The sequence below is a fragment of the Narcine bancroftii genome, chromosome 4 (assembly GCF_036971445.1).
Source record: "Narcine bancroftii isolate sNarBan1 chromosome 4, sNarBan1.hap1, whole genome shotgun sequence".
Lineage (NCBI taxonomy): Eukaryota > Metazoa > Chordata > Chondrichthyes > Torpediniformes > Narcinidae > Narcine > Narcine bancroftii.
This window is the reverse complement of record NC_091472.1, coordinates 125,091,343-125,114,679: the sequence shown is the minus strand read 5'-3', so window position 1 is coordinate 125,114,679 and position 23,337 is coordinate 125,091,343. Positions and strand designations below refer to the sequence as shown.

The window sequence follows — 23,337 nt, the reverse complement described above, 5'->3', positions numbered from 1 at the left end:
AACGAACCTCAGGTTTTATAACGAGATCTTCTTTTTGTTTTAATTGGGATCAATGACCATCTTAGTTACCCATAATCCTCCCATGCAGCTGGAATCTCTCTGCGTTTCCCTGGCGCAGGCACTGAGAGTGATTCCAGTTGTGTGGGGGATTATGGGTTAACAAATACAGCCAGTGCTCCCGTATTGAGCCGCTGCAAGGTGTGGGAGTGGATTGGTGAGCTCCGGCAGCACTGCACCCCAGTAAGTATGCAAGTTTTAACAGGGGTGTGGGGGGGGGGGGGGGCGGGTGGTGGGGAGAGGAGAGCAATTTTAGTGCTTGTCATAGGCTGCTTTCCCTTCTTGGCACACATGTTTGACGTCATGGTGGCAGGCAGCACGACTACACCACTCGTCCTGCCTCCTTCAGCTCTCGAGGCCGGTTCCCGACTCAGCTGTGTATAAAGGGACCGCAGGATCCGCCTTATAGGTTGTCACCATCAAAGGTAAAATCACTTTTAAAAAAAAAAAAGTTGAGGCAGCTATAATGTGGGGTTTCACCTTAAAAGGCCTATCCATTCAACCACAGCCACACTCTTCCCTATCAGGCAAAAGACACGTATGTGGATCAGCAGATTAGAGGACAATTTCTTCCCCCTGTTCTCAGATTTACAAAATGTTTTAACTGAACATTTTCTCTGTCACACTACAATCGGTCCTTCTGTATTCTTTTGCACTACCTGTTAAACTTAACTGTGTTTGATTTGCCTGAGTTGCACATGAAGCAAAGATTTTCACTGTATCTCATAAACATTGAATTATTTATTGGCATGGGTTATGTGAATTTTATGTGAAATATTCTGTGAATATTTGTATCTATCTTGAGCATCTAATGTCTCTATAAATGTAATTAGTTCCTTATTATACCTTTTCTATACAAGTACCTGTTTGACTGCAGCAAGATTTTCAGTGGATATCTACATTGTACATGTACAATGTGCATGACAATAATCTCATTATAATCATATTAATAACCCTAAATCTGAACTAAAACCAATAACAGAGCTCAACTCGAGGCCAAAGTATTTTTCATTCCAGTCTACCAACTCTCACCACATCTAACTGAATAGCTAATAGATCAGATTGGCAAGTAGATTGTAACTATTAAAGTCATAGTGATTGCATGAAATTCAAATTACCCTTGGAAAAGTACCATGATTATTCAGAAACTTTGAGCTCACTGGATTAATGACAGTTTCCAAATTAATTTAGTTGCAAATCATTCAATAGAAGAGCATGAAAAATTTGTACAAGGTCTGAGAATAATTAGGCTAATTTGACTCATTGTGTTTTTCCTTTAAGGAGAGCCTGATGACACAGATAAATCAAGTTTCATAAAGAAACATAATATTTTCTGAAATGTCAGCGTTCACATCCAAATCATTAAGTTGAGGGATCTTCCTTCCCCCCTTTCAAAGGACTAAACTTAAAAATCCACATTCATATGGAAGACTGAGCAAGTAATGCAAAAGCAAGGTCTAAATTTTGAGGCTCACACTGTCAGCAACATTCACCAGATGGTTGCAGTAAATCAATTCAATGATTTACTGCAACCACCATCAGAGGCATTTAGGAATTGGAATTAAATTTGGTTCTATATCCAATAAATGAGCCAAAGAGAAACTGATTGACATAGCAATCAAGACTTGATGCAGGGCCTTGACACAAAATATTGACCATCCTCTCGTCTCCACAGGTGGTTGTGGACTCACCGAGTTCTTCCAACAATTATTTTTGTTCCAGATTCAAACATCTACCTTCCCTTGTTTTAAAGAAAAGCTGTTAGGTTGTGAATTATTCATCAATAAATATCCAATCTCTGACCTTTTCTTGCATCATTCTAATTAAAAAGAGAAACTGAAAATGCTAGAAATATTCAGATTTGGCAGCATATATGGAATGTTAATTTGATTCCTCACTCTCCACAGATGCTGCATGAATGGCTGAGTATTTACTCAATTTCCCTTTTTATTTTGGATTTCAATTTTTTTTTGCATTAAGCAGGTTGATCTTGTTCTTATTTCAATCCCCAAGATATTGATGGTGGAAAATCTAGCAATCAATGCTCAAAGTCAGTGATGACAGGGATAAATGATAATAACCACTGCTCAGTGCCCTCAGGATATGTTTTCCTTGTGTTATTGTAGGATCTGAAGACTGAAATCATCAGCCAAGCACTTACCACAGTAAGAGGGAAGGTCATGGCTGAAACAGCTGAAATTGATAACCCAGCAGTAAAGAATTGGCCAAGGAATGTAATTATAGATTGAACTGGCATCTAATTTAATCTTGAAAGCCCACATCTATTGGTTTGTCATTTTGGGGTTTCTCAATTAATCCTATCTTTGTAGAATTTAAAATAGAGTCATCACATTACATGACTGGGCGCCCTCTCTATGGAAACAATACACCATCTTCACCAGAATTGTGTACTGGTTAGTCTTATTAGTGATTTTTTTTCTTGCCACATTAATCAGTCTGCCACTTCAATCCGATGTCATAACTTTTAAAAAAGTTCATTCCACAAGTCACTGGAAAGACTATGTTAAATAATATCAAAAAACACACAACTCAGTCATTAGATGTTAACCCACCAAGGCCGATAGTGTAAGATGAGGTGTTAAACTTAAAGGGGCTACATAAAAGTAAGCCAGTGGGGAAACTCTGCATTTAAACAAAAATCACAAAAAGTAATTCAAAGGGTTCAGAAAAAAAAGGCGAGTATGTGATAAAATGCCAATAAAAGCCAACATCAAAAACATTTTTCTGTATTAAGGTTCGAGAGTGGTTAAAGGGAAAGCAGATTTGTGGAAAATGCAAGTGAAATTATCATGGACAAAAAAGGAACTGGTAGTTTATTACCAGAAAAATTTCATAATGGAGGACAAGGACAAACTAAAATCTGTACAAGACAACCCAAGAACAAGTTCAAAGGTGAACATCATGGATTTAACACAGGCACATTGATTTTAGATTAATTTACCCATTACCTTTGTGACTGCCAACCTTCACCGTTGCTAGTTTTTAATGTCCTTTATCTTTAGATGCTCCTGTTCTTGTTCCCGCATCCTAGCCTCAGCCATCCCCTTCACCTGAAAACACAACTGCCAAAAATTTTACATTGTTCCAGTTCTAGTCTTTAGTATACCCCCTTACTTTTTTTTATTCCACTACTGGATTATTTTGAACCTACGTCATAAAGATTGCAATTCTTCTTAAAATCCTCCCTCTCACCCTTAAAGGCCTCCTTCGATTAACCATCCTATCATGCATTCTAATGTCTTTCTTTGGGTTGATATCAAATTCTGAAAGACGCCTTGGGAAATTTTAATACACTAAAGATGCTGAATGCATTTGAGTAATTGCTGCAAGTTAAAAATAAAAGAAACAAATCTATCTCCAGACTTAGCATTAGTCTGTTCATTTCACTCAAGAAAGAGATGGCTTTATTACAGATGTCTCAGCTTGAGATGGACTGAATATCACTCAACACTTGGTTAAATATCTGGAGATTGATGGAAACCAGATTTTCTTGTAAAGAGTGATTAATTGCTAACTAATTCATAGGTTTTTGTTTTGATGTGCTACCAGCATCCAAACAGCATATGATAATGAAATTAAAGGAATTTGAAGACAACCTTATGAATTAGCAATCAGGCACAAAGTAACAGTCTGAGATGGAGTAGTTATAAAGATCATTCCAATGTTGCAAGATGCGGTGATAATCCACAAGATCTGTACTGACATTAAATTTCTCTGTACAATCAATAACATGGAGATTTATGACACCGAAGGTTATTAGGCTTGCCTCACCCCAAAATAAATGTTAGTCTCAGTTCCATGGGGTTGTGGTCAGTTGTTCAGATGATACTCAAATGTGAGTATCATCAATTGAGGGTTTCTGTCTCTACCACCCTTTCAAACCACCTGTCACCAAATACGTGAGGAAAAAAAAAAATCAGCTTCCTCTCTAATAATCCCTCCAATGATTTTAAAGCTACACTTCTTGTTATTTACTTCTCCACTATAGAGCACACCTCACTGACAAAAGGCAAAGGAGGAAAAACCCAACACCCAACCCCAACCAACCAATTTTCCCCTGCAGCCGCTGCAACCGTGTCTGCCTGTCCCGCATCGGACTTGTCAGCCACAAACGAGCCTGCAGCTGACGTGGACTTTTACCCCCTCCATAAATCTTCGTCCGCGAAGCCAAGCCAAAGAAAGAATCTGAAACAGATTCTTCCTATTCATGTACAACTCTCAATCTTTAAGATTTGGTTTTAGCCTCTATTACACTTTATTCAGACTCAGAAAAACCATCAGCATATTCTGAGTACTAATATTTTCCAGTCCTGGCAACATTCTCATCAATCTCCTCTGCACATCTTCTGGCAATATTGCATCCTTCCTGTAATGATCAAAATTGTAAACAGTATTATAATTGCTGTTTTATAAAATATCAGAAGATACTCCTGGGTCTTGCATCGATGTCACAGTCAAATCCCCGAAGAGCTCAAATTGCTGAAGTCAACTGGATATGCATTTTAAGATCCCTCTGATCCTCAACACTTCTCATTCTTAAACAAATGCTTGGATTTGGGTAAAGTTTCCACCAGTAGGATAATTACACTCTTAATATTAAGCAAACAGACATTTGTTTATTTCTTAAAAACTTTGAGGATTTTTACAACATCCTCTAACTTCACCTTCCACTTAAAACATGATATCCATGTAAAGAGATTCTTTCTCCAGGGGGCCATTTCTTCCGAGACAATTTCTAGTTGCTCAGGCACTTTACTGCACTACAACAAATGCAATTCTTCTTCATGATTACACTTTGCTTCCTAATAATATTGCAAACTCAATGCAGTTTATAGAGGCAGTATTAAACCTCTCCTGGAACTCTAGAGTGCATAATACTGAATTCAGTAACTTCGTATGTTATTCATCCATGCCATTATCCATGTTAGAAAAAAATGGCAGATGTTAGTACTCAAGAGAGGACTTTTCAGATTTATTCTCATAATCGAATTACCCAGTGGGAGTTTATATCTAGAATGATGTCATAGCCTTTTAAAAATCTTTTCAGGGCAGTGTATGTTATTCCCCGATTTAATTTCAGACTGACAGCCCCTTCTGAAGCTGTTATCCAAAAAGACTCATTCCTTTGTTCTTGTAATATCTTATAATTCTCCCTTTGGAATATTTCTCATCACTGGAAGATGCGGGCTTCATGTTAAATAGTTAGCTATTTTGGTTTCTTCCATACATTTGAAATAATAATGTGCAAGACCAGCTATGCATTTCAGAGATTTTGTTATTGAATTTCAGCCTTGACAGGTTTTCTCCCCCAATTTTAACTAATGTGTAATTTAAAAAAAATGGTACACATATGTTTGTGGCACTTCCATTCAGTTATTTGGACAACTCCATTAAAATATCCGTTGAATTATTCAGGATCAAAACTCTTCCAATACATTTTTGGATGCCTGGATTTATTCATACAGGATCAAAGGAACTCTTGCATGAAAGGACCAATCAAAATAAGGAAGCACAAGCATCACCGTGGCAGCAGTATGTACAAATATACCCCATCAAACTACTATCATCGTGGCAGCAGTGTGTACAAATATACCCCATCAAACTACTATCATCGTGGCAGCAGTGTGTACAAATATACCCCATCAAACTACTATCACCGTGGCAGCAGTGTGTACAAATATACCCCATCAAACTACTATCACCGTGGCAGTAGTGTGTACAAATATACCCCATCAAACTACTATCACCGTGGCAGCAGTGTGTACAAATATACCCCATCAAACTACTATCACCGTGGCAGCAGTGTGTAGAAATATACCCCATCAAACTACTATCACCGTGGCAGCAGTGTGTACAAATATACCCCATCAAACTACTATCATCGTGGCAGCAGTGTGTACAAATATACCCCATCAAACTACTATCACCGTGGCAGCAGTGTGTACAAATATACCCCATCAAACTACTATCACCGTGGCAGCAGTGTGTACAAATATACCCCATCAAACTACTATCACCGTGGCAGCAGTGTGTACAAATATAACCCATCAAACTACTATCACCGTGGCAGCAGTGTGTACAAATATACCCCATCAAACTACTATCACCGTGGCAGCAGTGTGTACAAATATAACCCATCAAACTACTATCACCGTGGCAGCAGTGTGTACAAATATACCCCATCAAACTACTATCACCGTGGCAGCAGTGTGTACAAATATAACCCATCAAACTACTATCACCGTGGCAGCAGTGTGTACAAATATACCCCATCAAACTACTATCACCGTGGCAGCAGTGTGTACAAATATACCCCATCAAACTACTATCACCGTGGCAGCAGTGTGTACAAATATACCCCATCAAACTACTATCACCGTGGCAGCAGTGTGTACAAATATACCCCATCAAACTACTATCATCGTGGCAGCAGTGTGTACAAATATACCCCATCAAACTACTATCATCGTGGCAGCAGTGTGTACAAATATACCCCATCAAACTACTATCACCGTGGCAGCAGTGTGTACAAATATACCCCATCAAACTACTATCACCGTGGCAGTAGTGTGTACAAATATACCCCATCAAACTACTATCACCGTGGCAGCAGTGTGTACAAATGTACCCCATCAAACTACTATCACCGTGGCAGCAGTGTGTAGAAATATACCCCATCAAACTACTATCACCGTGGCAGCAGTGTGTACAAATATACCCCATCAAACTACTATCATCGTGGCAGCAGTGTGTACAAATATACCCCATCAAACTACTATCACCGTGGCAGCAGTGTGTACAAATATACCCCATCAAACTACTATCACCGTGGCAGCAGTGTGTACAAATATAACCCATCAAACTACTATCACCGTGGCAGCAGTGTGTACAAATATACCCCATCAAACTACTATCACCGTGGCAGCGGTGTGTACAAATATAACCCATCAAACTACTATCACCGTGGCAGCAGTGTGTACAAATATACCCCATCAAACTACTATCACCGTGGCAGCAGTGTGTACAAATATAACCCATCAAACTACTATCACCGTGGCAGCAGTGTGTACAAATATACCCCATCAAACTAGTATCACCGTGGCAGCAGTGTGTACAAATATACCCCATCAAACTACTATCACCGTGGCAGCAGTGTGTACAAATATACCCCATCAAACTACTATCACCGTGGCAGCAGTGTGTACAATTGTGCCCCATCAAACTACTATCACCGTGGCAGCAGTGTGTACAAATATACCCCATCAAACTACTATCACCGTGGCAGCAGTGTGTACAATTGTGCCCCATCAAACTACTATCACCGTGGCAGCAGTGTGTACAAATATACCCAATCAAACTACTATCACCGTGGCAGCAGTGTGTACAAATATACCCCATCAAACTACTATCACCGTGGCAGCAGTGTGTACAAATATACCCCATCAAACTACTATCATCGTGGCAGCAGTGTATACAAATATACCACATCAAACTACTATCACCGTGGCAGCAGTGTGTACAAATATACCCCATCAAACTACTATCACCGTGGCAGCAGTGTGTACAAATATACCCCATCAAACTACTATCACCGTGGCAGCAGTGTGTACAAATATAAACCATCAAACTACTATCACCGTGGCAGCAGTGTGTACAAATATACCCCATCAAACTACTATCACCGTGGCAGCAGTGTGTACAAATATACCCCATCAAACTACTATCACCGTGGCAGCAGTGTGTACAAATATACCCCATCAAACTACTATCACCGTGGCAGCAGTGTGTACAAATATACCGCATCAAACTACTATAACCGTGGCAGCAGTGTGTACAAATATACCCCATCAAACTACTATCACCGTGGCAGCAGTGTGTACAAATATACCCCATCAAACTACTATCACCTTGGCAGCAGTGTGTACAAATATACCCCATCAAACTACTATCACCTTGGCAGCAGTGTGTACAAATATACCCCATCAAACTACTATCACCATGGCAGCAGTGTGTACAAATATACCCCATCAAACTACTATCACCGTGGCAGCAGTGTGTACAAATATACCCCATCAAACTACTATCACCGTGGCAGCAGTGTGTACAAATATACCCCATCAAACTACTATCACCATGGCAGCAGTGTGTACAAATATACCCCATCAAACTACTATCACCGTGGCAGCAGTGTGTACAAATATACCCCATCAAACTACTATCACCGTGGCAGCAGTGTGTACAAATATACCCCATCAAACTACTATCACCGTGGCAGCAGTGTGTACAAATATACCCCATCAAACTACTATCACAGTGGCAGCAGTGTGTACAAATATACCCCATCAAACTACAATCACCGTGGCAGCAGTGTGTACAAATATACCCCATCAAACTACTATCACCGTGGCAGCAGTGTGTACAAATATACCCCATCAAACTACTATCACCATGGCAGCAGTGTGTACAAATATACCCCATCAACCTACTATCACCGTGGAAGCAGTGTGTACAAATATACCCCATCAACCTTCTATCACCGTGGCAGCAGTGTGTACAAATATACCCCATCAAACTACTATCACCGTGGCAGCAGTGTGTACAAATATACCCCATCAAACTACTATCACCGTGGCAGCAGTGTGTACAAATATACCCCATCAACCTACTATCACCGTGGCAGCAGTGTGTACATATATACCCCATCAAACTACTATCACCGTGGCAGCAGTGTGTACAAATATACCCCATCAAACTACTATCACCGTGGCAGCAGTGTGTACAAATATACCACATCAAACTACTATCACCGTGGCAGCAGTGTGTACAAATATACCACATCGAACTACTATCACCGTGGCAGCAGTGTGTACAAATATACCCCATCAAACTACTATCACCGTGGCAGCAGTGTGTACAAATATACCCCATCAAACTACTATCACCGTGGCAGCAGTGTGTACAAATATACCCCATCAACCTACTATCACCGTGGCAGCAGTGTGTACAAATATACCCCATCAAACTACTATCACCGTGGCAGCAGTGTGTACAAATATACCCCATCAAACTACTATCACCGTGGCAGCAGTGTGTACAAATATACCCCATCAACCTACTATCACCGTGGCAGCAGTGTGTACAAATATACCCCATGAAACTACTATCACCGTGGCAGCAGTGTGTACAATTATACCCCATCAAACCACTATCACCGTGGCAGCAGTGTGTACAAATATACCCCATCAACCTACTATCACCGTGGCAGCAGTGTGTACAAATATACCCCATGAAACTACTATCACCGTGGCAGCAGTGTGTACAAATATACGCCATCAAACTACTATCTCCGTGGCAGCAGTGTGTACAAATATACCCCATCAAACTACTATCACCGTGGCAGCAGTGTGTACAAATATACCCCATCAAACTACTATCACCGTGGCAGCAGTGTGTACAAATATACCCCATCAATCAAACTACTATCACCGTGGCAGCAGTGGGTACAAATATACCCCATCAAACTACTATCACCGTGGCAGCAGTGTGTACAAATATACCCCATCAAACGACTATCACCGTGGCAGCAGTGTGTACAAATATGCCCCATCAAACTACTATCACCGTGGCAGCAGTGTGTACAAATATACCCCATCAAACTACTATCACCGTGGCAGCAGTGTGTACAAATATACCCCATCAGACTACTATCACCATGGCAGCAGTGTGTACAAATATATCCCATCAAACTACTATCACCGTGGCAGCAGTGTGTACAAATATACCCCATCAACCTACTATCACCGTGGCAGCAGTGTGTACAAATATACCCAATCAAACTACTATCACCGAGGCAGCAGTGTGTACAAATATACACCATCAAACTACTATCACCGTGGCAGCAGTGTGTACAAATATACCCCATCAACCTACTATCACCGTGGCAGCAGTGTGTACAAATATACCCCATGAAACTACTATCACCGTGGCAGCAGTGTGTACAAATATACCCCATCAAACTACTATCTCCGTGGCAGCAGTGTATACAAATATACCCCATCAAACTACTATCACCGTGGCAGCAGTGTGTACAAATATACCCCATCAAACTACTATCACCGTGGCAGCAGTGTGTACAAATATACCCCATCAATCAAACTACTATCACCGTGGCAGCAGTGGGTACAAATATACCCCATCAAACTACTATCACCGTGGCAGCAGTGTGTACAAATATACCCCATCAAACGACTATCACCGTGGCAGCAGTGTGTACAAATATGCCCCATCAAACTACTATCACCGTGGCAGCAGTGTGTACAAATATACCCCATCAAACTACTATCACCGTGGCAGCAGTGTGTACAAATATACCCCATCAGACTACTATCACCGTGGCAGCAGTGTGTACAAATATATCCCATCAAACTACTATCACCGTGGCAGCAGTGTGTACAAATATATCCCATCAAACTACTATCACCTTGGCAGCAGTGTGTACAAACATACCCCATCAAACTACTATCAACGTGGCAGTAGTGTGTACAAATATACCCCATCAAACTACTATCACCGTGGCAGCAGAGTGTACAAATATACCCCATCAAACTACTATCACCATGGCAGCAGTGTGTACAAATATACCCCATCAAACTACTATCACCGTGGCAGCAGTGTGTAGAAATATACCCCATCAAACTACTATCACCGTGGCAGCAGTGTGTAGAAATATACCCCATCAAACTACTATCACCATGGCAGCAGTGTGTACAAATATACCCCATCAAACTACTATCACCGTGGCAGCAGTGTGTACAAATATACCCCATCAAACTACTATCACCGTGGCAGCAGTGTGTACAAATATACCCCATCAAACTACTATCACCGTGGCAGCAGTGTGTACAAATATACCCCATCAAACTACTATCACCGTGGCAGCAGTGTGTACAAATATACCCCATCAAACTACTATCACCGTGGCAGCAGTGTGTAGAAATATACCCCATCAAACTACTATCACCGTGGCAGCAGTGTGTACAAATATACCCCATCAAACTACTATCACCGTGGCAGCAGTGTGTACAAATATACCCCATCAATCTACTATCACCATGGCAGCAGTGTGTACAAATATACCCCATCAAACTACTATCACCGTGGCAGCAGTGTGTACAAATATACCCCATCAAACTACTATCACCGTGGCAGCAGTGTGTACAAATATACCCCATCAAACTACTATCACCGTGGCAGCAGTGTATACAAATATACCCCATCAAACTACTATCACCGTGGCAGCAGTGTGTACAAATATACCCCATCAAACTACTATCACCGTGGCAGCAGTGTGTACAAATATACCCCATCAAACTACTATCACCGTGGCAGCAGTGTGTACAAATATACCCCATCAAACTACTATCACCGTGGCAGCAGTGTGTACAAATATACCCCATCAAACTACTATCACCGTGGCAGCAGTGTGTACAAATATACCCCATCAAACTACTATTACCGTGGCAGCAGTGTGTACAAATATACCCCATCAAACTACTATCACCGTGGCAGCAGTGTGTAGAAATATACCCCATCAAACCACTATCACCGTGGCAGCAGTGTGTACAAATATACCCCATCAAACTACTATCATCGTGGCAGCACTGTGTACAAATATACCCCATCAAACTACTATCATCGTGGCAGCAGTGTGTACAAATATACCCCATCAAACTACTATCATCGTGGCAGCAGTGTGTACAAATATACCCCATCAAACTACTATCACCGTGGCAGCAGTGTGTACAAATATTCCCCATCAAACTACTATCACCTTGGCAGCAGTGTGTACAAATATACCCCATCAAACTACTATCACCATGGCAGCAGTGTGTACAAATATACCCCATCAAACTACTATCAACGTGGCAGCAGTGTGTACAAATATACCCCATCAATCAAACTATTATCACCGTGGCAGCAGTGGGTACAAATATACCCCATCAAACTACTATCACCGTGGAAGCAGTGTGTACAAATATACCCCATCAAACTACTATCACCGTGGCAGCAGTGTGTACAAATATACCCCATCAAACTACTATCACCGTGGCAGCAGTGGGTACAAATATACCCCATCAAACTACTATCACCGTGGCAGCAGTGTGTAGAAATATACCCCATCAAACGACTATCACCGTGGAAGCAGTGTGCACAAATATGCCCCATCAAACTACTATCACCGTGGCAGCAGTGTGCAGAAATATACCCCATCACACTACTATCACCGTGGCAGCAGTGTGTACAAATATACCCCATCAAACTACTATCACCGTGGCAGCAGTGTGTACAAATATATCCCATCAAACTACTATCACCGTGGCAGCAGTGTGTACAAATATACCCCATCAGACTACTATCACCGTGGCAGCAGTGTGTACAAATATACCCCATCAGACTACTATCACCATGGCAGCAGTGTGTACAAATATATCCCATCAAACTACTATCACCGTGGCAGCAGTGCGTACAAACATATCCCATCAAACTACTATCACTGTGGCAGCAGTGTGTACAAACATACCCCATCAAACTACTATCACCGTGGCAGCAGTGGGTACAAATATACCCCATCAAACTACTATCACCGTGGCAGCAGTGTGTACAAATATACCCCACAAACTACTATCATCGTGGCAGCAGTGTGTACAAATATACCCCATCAAACTACTATCACCGTGGCAGCAGTGGGTACAAATATACCCCATCAAACTACTATCACCGTGGCAGCAGTGTGTACAAATATACCCCATCAAACGACTATCACCGTGGCAGCAGTGTGTACAAATATGCCCCATCAAACTACTATCACCGTGGCAGCAGTGTGTACAAATATACCCCATCAAACTACTATCACCGTGGCAGCAGTGTGTACAAATATACCCCATCAAACTACTATCACCGTGGCAGCAGTGTGTACAAATATACCCCATCAAACTACTATCACCGTGGCAGCAGTGTGTACAAATATACCCCATCAAACTACTATCACCGTGGCAGCAGTGTGTACAAATATACCCCATCAAACTACTATCACCGTGGCAGCAGTGTGTACAAATATACCCCATCAGACTACTATCACCGTGGCAGCAGTGGGTACAAATATACCCCATCAAACTACTATCACCATGGCAGCAGTGTGTACAAATATACCCCATCAAACTACTATCACCGTGGCAGCAGTGTGTAGAAATATACCCCATCAAACTACTATCATCGTGGCAGCAGTGTGTACAAATATACCCCATCAAACTACTATCACCGTGGCAGCAGTGTGTACAAATATAACCCATCAAACTACTATCACCGTGGCAGCAGTGTGTACAAATATGCCCCATCAAACTACTATCACCGTGGCAGCAGTGTGTACAAATATACCCCATCAAACTACTATCACCGTGGCAGCAGTGTGTACAAATATACCCCATCAAACTACTATCACCGTGGCAGCAGTGTGTACAAATGTGCCCCATCAAACTACTATCACCGTGGCAGCAGTGTGTACAAATATACCCCATCAAACTACTATCACCGTGGCAGCAGTGTGTACAAATATAACCCATCAAACTACTATCACCGTGGCAGCAGTGTGTACAAATATACCTCATCAAACTACTATCACCGTGGCAGCAGTGTGTACAAATATACCCCATCAAACTACTATCACCGTGGCAGCAGTGTGTAGAAATATACCCCATCAAACTACTATCACCGTGGCAGCAGTGTGTACAAATATACCCCATCAATCTACTATCACCGTGGCAGCAGTGGGTACAAATATACCCCATCAATCTACTATCACCGTGGCAGCAGTGTGTACTAATATACCCCATCAAACTACTATCACCATGGCAGCAGTGTGTACAAATATACCCCATCAAACTACTATCACCGTGGCAGCAGTGTGTAGAAATATACCCCATCAAACTACTATCACCGTGGCAGCAGTGTGTACAAATATACCCCATCAATCTACTATCACCGTGGCAGCAGTGGGTACAAATATACCCCATCAATCTACTATCACCGTGGCAGCAGTGTGTACTAATATACCCCATCAAACTACTATCACCATGGCAGCAGTGTGTACAAATATACCCCAACAAACTACTATCACCGTGGCAGCAGTGTGTACAAATATAACCCATCAAACTACTATCACCGTGGCAGCAGTGTGTACAAATATACCTCATCAAACTACTATCACCGTGGCAGCAGTGTGTACAAATATACCCCATCAAACTACTATCACCGTGGCAGCAGTGTGTAGAAATATACCCCATCAAACTACTATCACCGTGGCAGCAGTGTGTACAAATATACCCCATCAATCTACTATCACCGTGGCAGCAGTGTGTACAAATATACCCCATCAATCTACTATCACCGTGGCAGCAGTGTGTACTAATATACCCCATCAATCTACTATCACCGTGGCAGCAGTGTGTACTAATATACCCCATCAAACTACTATCACCATGGCAGCAGTGTGTACAAATATACCCCATCAAACTACTATCACCGTGGCAGCAGTGTGTAGAAATATACCCCATCAAACTACTATCATCGTGGCAGCAGTGTGTACAAATATACCCCATCAAACTACTATCAACGTGGCAGCAGTGTGTACAAATATACCCCATCAATCAAACTATTATCACCGTGGCAGCAGTGGGTACAAATATACCCCATCAAACTACTATCACCGTGGAAGCAGTGTGTACAAATATACCCCATCAAACTACTATCACCGTGGCAGCAGTGTGTACAAATATACCCCATCAAACTACTATCACCGTGGCAGCAGTGGGTAAAAAAATACACCCCATCAAACTACTATCACCGTGGCAGCAGTGTGTAGAAATATACCCCATCAAACGACTATCACCGTGGCAGCAGTGTGCACAAATATGCCCCATCAAACTACTATCACCGTGGCAGCAGTGTGCAGAAATATACCCCATCACACTACTATCACCGTGGCAGCAGTGTGTACAAATATACCCCATCAAACTACTATCACCGTGGCAGCAGTGTGTACAAATATATCCCATCAAACTACTATCACCGTGGCAGCAGTGTGTACAAATATACCCCATCAGACTACTATCACCGTGGCAGCAGTGTGTACAAATATACCCCATCAGACTACTATCACCATGGCAGCAGTGTGTACAAATATATCCCATCAAACTACTATCACCGTGGCAGCAGTGCGTACAAACATATCCCATCAAACTACTATCACTGTGGCAGCAGTGTGTACAAACATACCCCATCAAACTACTATCAACGTGGCAGTAGTGTGTACAAATATACCCCATCACACTACTATCACCGTGGCAGCAATGTGTACAAATATACCCCATCAAACTACTATCACCGTGGCAGCAGTGTGTACAAATATATCCCATCAAACTACTATCACCGTGGCAGCAGTGTGTACAAATATACCCCATCAGACTACTATCACCGTGGCAGCAGTGTGTACAAATATACCCCATCAGACTACTATCACCATGGCAGCAGTGTGTACAAATATATCCCATCAAACTACTATCACCGTGGCAGCAGTGCGTACAAACATATCCCATCAAACTACTATCACTGTGGCAGCAGTGTGTACAAACATACCCCATCAAACTACTATCACCGTGGCAGCAGTGGGTACAAATATACCCCATCAAACTACTATCACCGTGGCAGCAGTGTGTACAAATATACCCCACAAACTACTATCATCGTGGCAGCAGTGTGTACAAATATACCCCATCAAACTACTATCACCGTGGCAGCAGTGGGTACAAATATACCCCATCAAACTACTATCACCGTGGCAGCAGTGTGTACAAATATACCCCATCAAACGACTATCACCGTGGCAGCAGTGTGTACAAATATGCCCCATCAAACTACTATCACCGTGGCAGCAGTGTGTACAAATATACCCCATCAAACTACTATCACCGTGGCAGCAGTGTGTACAAATATACCCCATCAAACTACTATCACCGTGGCAGCAGTGTGTACAAATATACCCCATCAAACTACTATCACCGTGGCAGCAGTGTGTACAAATATACCCCATCAAACTACTATCACCGTGGCAGCAGTGTGTACAAATATACCCCATCAAACTACTATCACCGTGGCAGCAGTGTGTACAAATATACCCCATCAGACTACTATCACCGTGGCAGCAGTGGGTACAAATATACCCCATCAAACTACTATCACCATGGCAGCAGTGTGTACAAATATACCCCATCAAACTACTATCACCGTGGCAGCAGTGTGTAGAAATATACCCCATCAAACTACTATCATCGTGGCAGCAGTGTGTACAAATATACCCCATCAAACTACTATCACCGTGGCAGCAGTGTGTACAAATATAACCCATCAAACTACTATCACCGTGGCAGCAGTGTGTACAAATATGCCCCATCAAACTACTATCACCGTGGCAGCAGTGTGTACAAATATACCCCATCAAACTACTATCACCGTGGCAGCAGTGTGTACAAATATACCCCATCAAACTACTATCACCGTGGCAGCAGTGTGTACAAATGTGCCCCATCAAACTACTATCACCGTGGCAGCAGTGTGTACAAATATACCCCATCAAACTACTATCACCGTGGCAGCAGTGTGTACAAATATAACCCATCAAACTACTATCACCGTGGCAGCAGTGTGTACAAATATACCTCATCAAACTACTATCACCGTGGCAGCAGTGTGTACAAATATACCCCATCAAACTACTATCACCGTGGCAGCAGTGTGTAGAAATATACCCCATCAAACTACTATCACCGTGGCAGCAGTGTGTACAAATATACCCCATCAATCTACTATCACCGTGGCAGCAGTGGGTACAAATATACCCCATCAATCTACTATCACCGTGGCAGCAGTGTGTACTAATATACCCCATCAAACTACTATCACCATGGCAGCAGTGTGTACAAATATACCCCATCAAACTACTATCACCGTGGCAGCAGTGTGTAGAAATATACCCCATCAAACTACTATCACCGTGGCAGCAGTGTGTACAAATATACCCCATCAATCTACTATCACCGTGGCAGCAGTGGGTACAAATATACCCCATCAATCTACTATCACCGTGGCAGCAGTGTGTACTAATATACCCCATCAAACTACTATCACCATGGCAGCAGTGTGTACAAATATACCCCAACAAACTACTATCACCGTGGCAGCAGTGTGTACAAATATAACCCATCAAACTACTATCACCGTGGCAGCAGTGTGTACAAATATACCTCATCAAACTACTATCACCGTGGCAGCAGTGTGTACAAATATACCCCATCAAACTACTATCACCGTGGCAGCAGTGTGTAGAAATATACCCCATCAAACTACTATCACCGTGGCAGCAGTGTGTACAAATATACCCCATCAATCTACTATCACCGTGGCAGCAGTGTGTACAAATATACCCCATCAATCTACTATCACCGTGGCAGCAGTGTGTACTAATATACCCCATCAATCTACTATCACCGTGGCAGCAGTGTGTACTAATATACCCCATCAAACTACTATCACCATGGCAGCAGTGTGTACAAATATACCCCATCAAACTACTATCACCGTGGCAGCAGTGTGTAGAAATATACCCCATCAAACTACTATCATCGTGGCAGCAGTGTGTACAAATATACCCCATCAAACTACTATCAACGTGGCAGCAGTGTGTACAAATATACCCCATCAATCAAACTATTATCACCGTGGCAGCAGTGGGTACAAATATACCCCATCAAACTACTATCACCGTGGAAGCAGTGTGTACAAATATACCCCATCAAACTACTATCACCGTGGCAGCAGTGTGTACAAATATACCCCATCAAACTACTATCACCGTGGCAGCAGTGGGTACAAATATACCCCATCAAACTACTATCACCGTGGCAGCAGTGTGTAGAAATATACCCCATCAAACGACTATCACCGTGGCAGCAGTGTGCACAAATATGCCCCATCAAACTACTATCACCGTGGCAGCAGTGTGCAGAAATATACCCCATCACACTACTATCACCGTGGCAGCAGTGTGTACAAATATACCCCATCAAACTACTATCACCGTGGCAGCAGTGTGTACAAATATATCCCATCAAACTACTATCACCGTGGCAGCAGTGTGTACAAATATACCCCATCAGACTACTATCACCGTGGCAGCAGTGTGTACAAATATACCCCATCAGACTACTATCACCATGGCAGCAGTGTGTACAAATATATCCCATCAGACTACTATCACCGTGGCAGCAGTGCGTACAAACATATCCCATCAAACTACTATCACTGTGGCAGCAGTGTGTACAAACATACCCCATCAAACTACTATCAACGTGGCAGTAGTGTGTACAAATATACCCCATCAAACTACTATCACCATGGCAGCAGTGTGTACAAATATACCCCATCAATCAAACTACTATCACCGTGGCAGCAGTGGGTACAAATATACCCCATCAAACTACTATCACCGTGGCAGCAGTGTGTACAAATATACCCCACAAACTACTATCATCGTGGCAGCAGTGTGTACAAATATACCCCATCAAACTACTATCACCGTGGCAGCAGTGGGTACAAATATACCCCATCAAACTACTATCACCGTGGCAGCAGTGTGTACAAATATACCCCATCAAACGACTATCACCGTGGCAGCAGTGTGTACAAATATGCCCCATCAAACTACTATCACCGTGGCAGCAGTGTGTACAAATATACCCCATCAAACTACTATCACCGTGGCAGCAGTGTGTACAAATATACCCCATCAAACTACTATCACCGTGGCAGCAGTGTGTACAAATATACCCCATCAAACTACTATCACCGTGGCAGCAGTGTGTACAAATATACCCCATCAAACTACTATCACCGTGGCAGCAGTGTGTACAAATATACCCCATCAAACTACTATCACCGTGGCAGCAGTGTGTACAAATATACCCCATCAAACTACTATCACCGTGGCAGCAGTGTGTACAAATATACCCCATCAAACTACTATCACCGTGGCAGCAGTGTGTACAAATATACCCCATCAAACTACTATCACCGTGGCAGCAGTGTGTACAAATATACCCCATCAAACTACTATCACCGTGGCAGCAGTGTGTAGAAATATACCCCATCAAACTACTATCACCGTGGCAGCAGTGTGTACAAATATACCCCATCAAACTACTATCACCGTGGCAGCAGTGTGTACAAATATACCCCATCAATCTACTATCACCATGGCAGCAGTGTGTACAAATATACCCCATCAAACTACTATCACCGTGGCAGCAGTGTGTACAAATATACCCCATCAAACTACTATCACCGTGGCAGCAGTGTGTACAAATATACCCCATCAAACTACTATCACCGTGGCAGCAGTGTATACAAATATACCCCATCAAACTACTATCACCGTGGCAGCAGTGTGTACAAATATACCCCATCAAACTACTATCACCGTGGCAGCAGTGTGTACAAATATACCCCATCAAACTACTATCACCGTGGCAGCAGTGTGTACAAATATACCCCATCAAACTACTATCACCGTGGCAGCAGTGTGTACAAATATACCCCATCAAACTACTATCACCGTGGCAGCAGTGTGTACAAATATACCCCATCAAACTACTATTACCGTGGCAGCAGTGTGTACAAATATACCCCATCAAACTACTATCACCGTGGCAGCAGTGTGTAGAAATATACCCCATCAAACCACTATCACCGTGGCAGCAGTGTGTACAAATATACCCCATCAAACTACTATCATCGTGGCAGCACTGTGTACAAATATACCCCATCAAACTACTATCATCGTGGCAGCAGTGTGTACAAATATACCCCATCAAACTACTATCATCGTGGCAGCAGTGTGTACAAATATACCCCATCAAACTACTATCACCGTGGCAGCAGTGTGTACAAATATTCCCCATCAAACTACTATCACCTTGGCAGCAGTGTGTACAAATATACCCCATCAAACTACTATCACCATGGCAGCAGTGTGTACAAATATACCCCATCAAACTACTATCAACGTGGCAGCAGTGTGTACAAATATACCCCATCAATCAAACTATTATCACCGTGGCAGCAGTGGGTACAAATATACCCCATCAAACTACTATCACCGTGGAAGCAGTGTGTACAAATATACCCCATCAAACTACTTTCACCGTGGCAGCAGTGTGTACAAATATACCCCATCAAACTACTATCACCGTGGCAGCAGTGGGTACAAATATACCCCATCAAACTACTATCACCGTGGCAGCAGTGTGTAGAAATATACCCCATCAAACGACTATCACCGTGGAAGCAGTGTGCACAAATATGCCCCATCAAACTACTATCACCGTGGCAGCAGTGTGCAGAAATATACCCCATCACACTACTATCACCGTGGCAGCAGTGTGTACAAATATACCCCATCAAACTACTATCACCGTGGCAGCAGTGTGTACAAATATATCCCATCAAACTACTATCACCGTGGCAGCAGTGTGTACAAATATACCCCATCAGACTACTATCACCGTGGCAGCAGTGTGTACAAATATACCCCATCAGACTACTATCACCATGGCAGCAGTGTGTACAAATATATCCCATCAAACTACTATCACCGTGGCAGCAGTGCGTACAAACATATCCCATCAAACTACTATCACTGTGGCAGCAGTGTGTACAAACATACCCCATCAAACTACTATCACCGTGGCAGCAGTGGGTACAAATATACCCCATCAAACTACTATCACCGTGGCAGCAGTGTGTACAAATATACCCCACAAACTACTATCATCGTGGCAGCAGTGTGTACAAATATACCCCATCAAACTACTATCACCGTGGCAGCAGTGGGTACAAATATACCCCATCAAACTACTATCACCGTGGCAGCAGTGTGTACAAATATACCCCATCAAACGACTATCACCGTGGCAGCAGTGTGTACAAATATGCCCCATCAAACTACTATCACCGTGGCAGCAGTGTGTACAAATATACCCCATCAAACTACTATCACCGTGGCAGCAGTGTGTACAAATATACCCCATCAAACTACTATCACCGTGGCAGCAGTGTGTACAAATATACCCCATCAAACTACTATCACCGTGGCAGCAGTGTGTACAAATATACCCCATCAAACTACTATCACCGTGGCAGCAGTGTGTACAAATATACCCCATCAAACTACTATCACCGTGGCAGCAGTGTGTACAAATATACCCCATCAGACTACTATCACCGTGGCAGCAGTGGGTACAAATATACCCCATCAAACTACTATCACCATGGCAGCAGTGTGTACAAATATACCCCATCAAACTACTATCACCGTGGCAGCAGTGTGTAGAAATATACCCCATCAAACTACTATCATCGTGGCAGCAGTGTGTACAAATATACCCCATCAAACTACTATCACCGTGGCAGCAGTGTGTACAAATATAACCCATCAAACTACTATCACCGTGGCAGCAGTGTGTACAAATATGCCCCATCAAACTACTATCACCGTGGCAGCAGTGTGTACAAATATACCCCATCAAACTACTATCACCGTGGCAGCAGTGTGTACAAATATACCCCATCAAACTACTATCACCGTGGCAGCAGTGTGTACAAATGTGCCCCATCAAACTACTATCACCGTGGCAGCAGTGTGTACAAATATACCCCATCAAACTACTATCACCGTGGCAGCAGTGTGTACAAATATAACCCATCAAACTACTATCACCGTGGCAGCAGTGTGTACAAATATACCTCATCAAACTACTATCACCGTGGCAGCAGTGTGTACAAATATACCCCATCAAACTACTATCACCGTGGCAGCAGTGTGTAGAAATATACCCCATCAAACTACTATCACCGTGGCAGCAGTGTGTACAAATATACCCCATCAATCTACTATCACCGTGGCAGCAGTGGGTACAAATATACCCCATCAATCTACTATCACCGTGGCAGCAGTGTGTACTAATATACCCCATCAAACTACTATCACCATGGCAGCAGTGTGTACAAATATACCCCATCAAACTACTATCACCGTGGCAGCAGTGTGTAGAAATATACCCCATCAAACTACTATCACCGTGGCAGCAGTGTGTACAAATATACCCCATCAATCTACTATCACCGTGGCAGCAGTGGGTACAAATATACCCCATCAATCTACTATCACCGTGGCAGCAGTGTGTACTAATATACCCCATCAAACTACTATCACCATGGCAGCAGTGTGTACAAATATACCCCAACAAACTACTATCACCGTGGCAGCAGTGTGTACAAATATAACCCATCAAACTACTATCACCGTGGCAGCAGTGTGTACAAATATACCTCATCAAACTACTATCACCGTGGCAGCAGTGTGTACAAATATACCCCATCAAACTACTATCACCGTGGCAGCAGTGTGTAGAAATATACCCCATCAAACTACTATCACCGTGGCAGCAGTGTGTACAAATATACCCCATCAATCTACTATCACCGTGGCAGCAGTGTGTACAAATATACCCCATCAATCTACTATCACCGTGGCAGCAGTGTGTACTAATATACCCCATCAATCTACTATCACCGTGGCAGCAGTGTGTACTAATATACCCCATCAAACTACTATCACCATGGCAGCAGTGTGTACAAATATACCCCATCAAACTACTATCACCGTGGCAGCAGTGTGTAGAAATATACCCCATCAAACTACTATCATCGTGGCAGCAGTGTGTACAAATATACCCCATCAAACTACTATCAACGTGGCAGCAGTGTGTACAAATATACCCCATCAATCAAACTATTATCACCGTGGCAGCAGTGGGTACAAATATACCCCATCAAACTACTATCACCGTGGAAGCAGTGTGTACAAATATACCCCATCAAACTACTATCACCGTGGCAGCAGTGTGTACAAATATACCCCATCAAACTACTATCACCGTGGCAGCAGTGGGTAAAAAAATACACCCCATCAAACTACTATCACCGTGGCAGCAGTGTGTAGAAATATACCCCATCAAACGACTATCACCGTGGCAGCAGTGTGCACAAATATGCCCCATCAAACTACTATCACCGTGGCAGCAGTGTGCAGAA

General features: G+C 42.7%; 1 protein-coding gene across 2 annotated transcripts in view; it reads right to left on the bottom strand.

Annotated features, from left to right (window-relative positions):
• Positions 1-23,337, bottom strand: part of fam222aa (family with sequence similarity 222 member Aa) — a 272,521-nt gene that overhangs the window by 65,141 nt on the left and 184,043 nt on the right. The window lies entirely within an intron of this gene.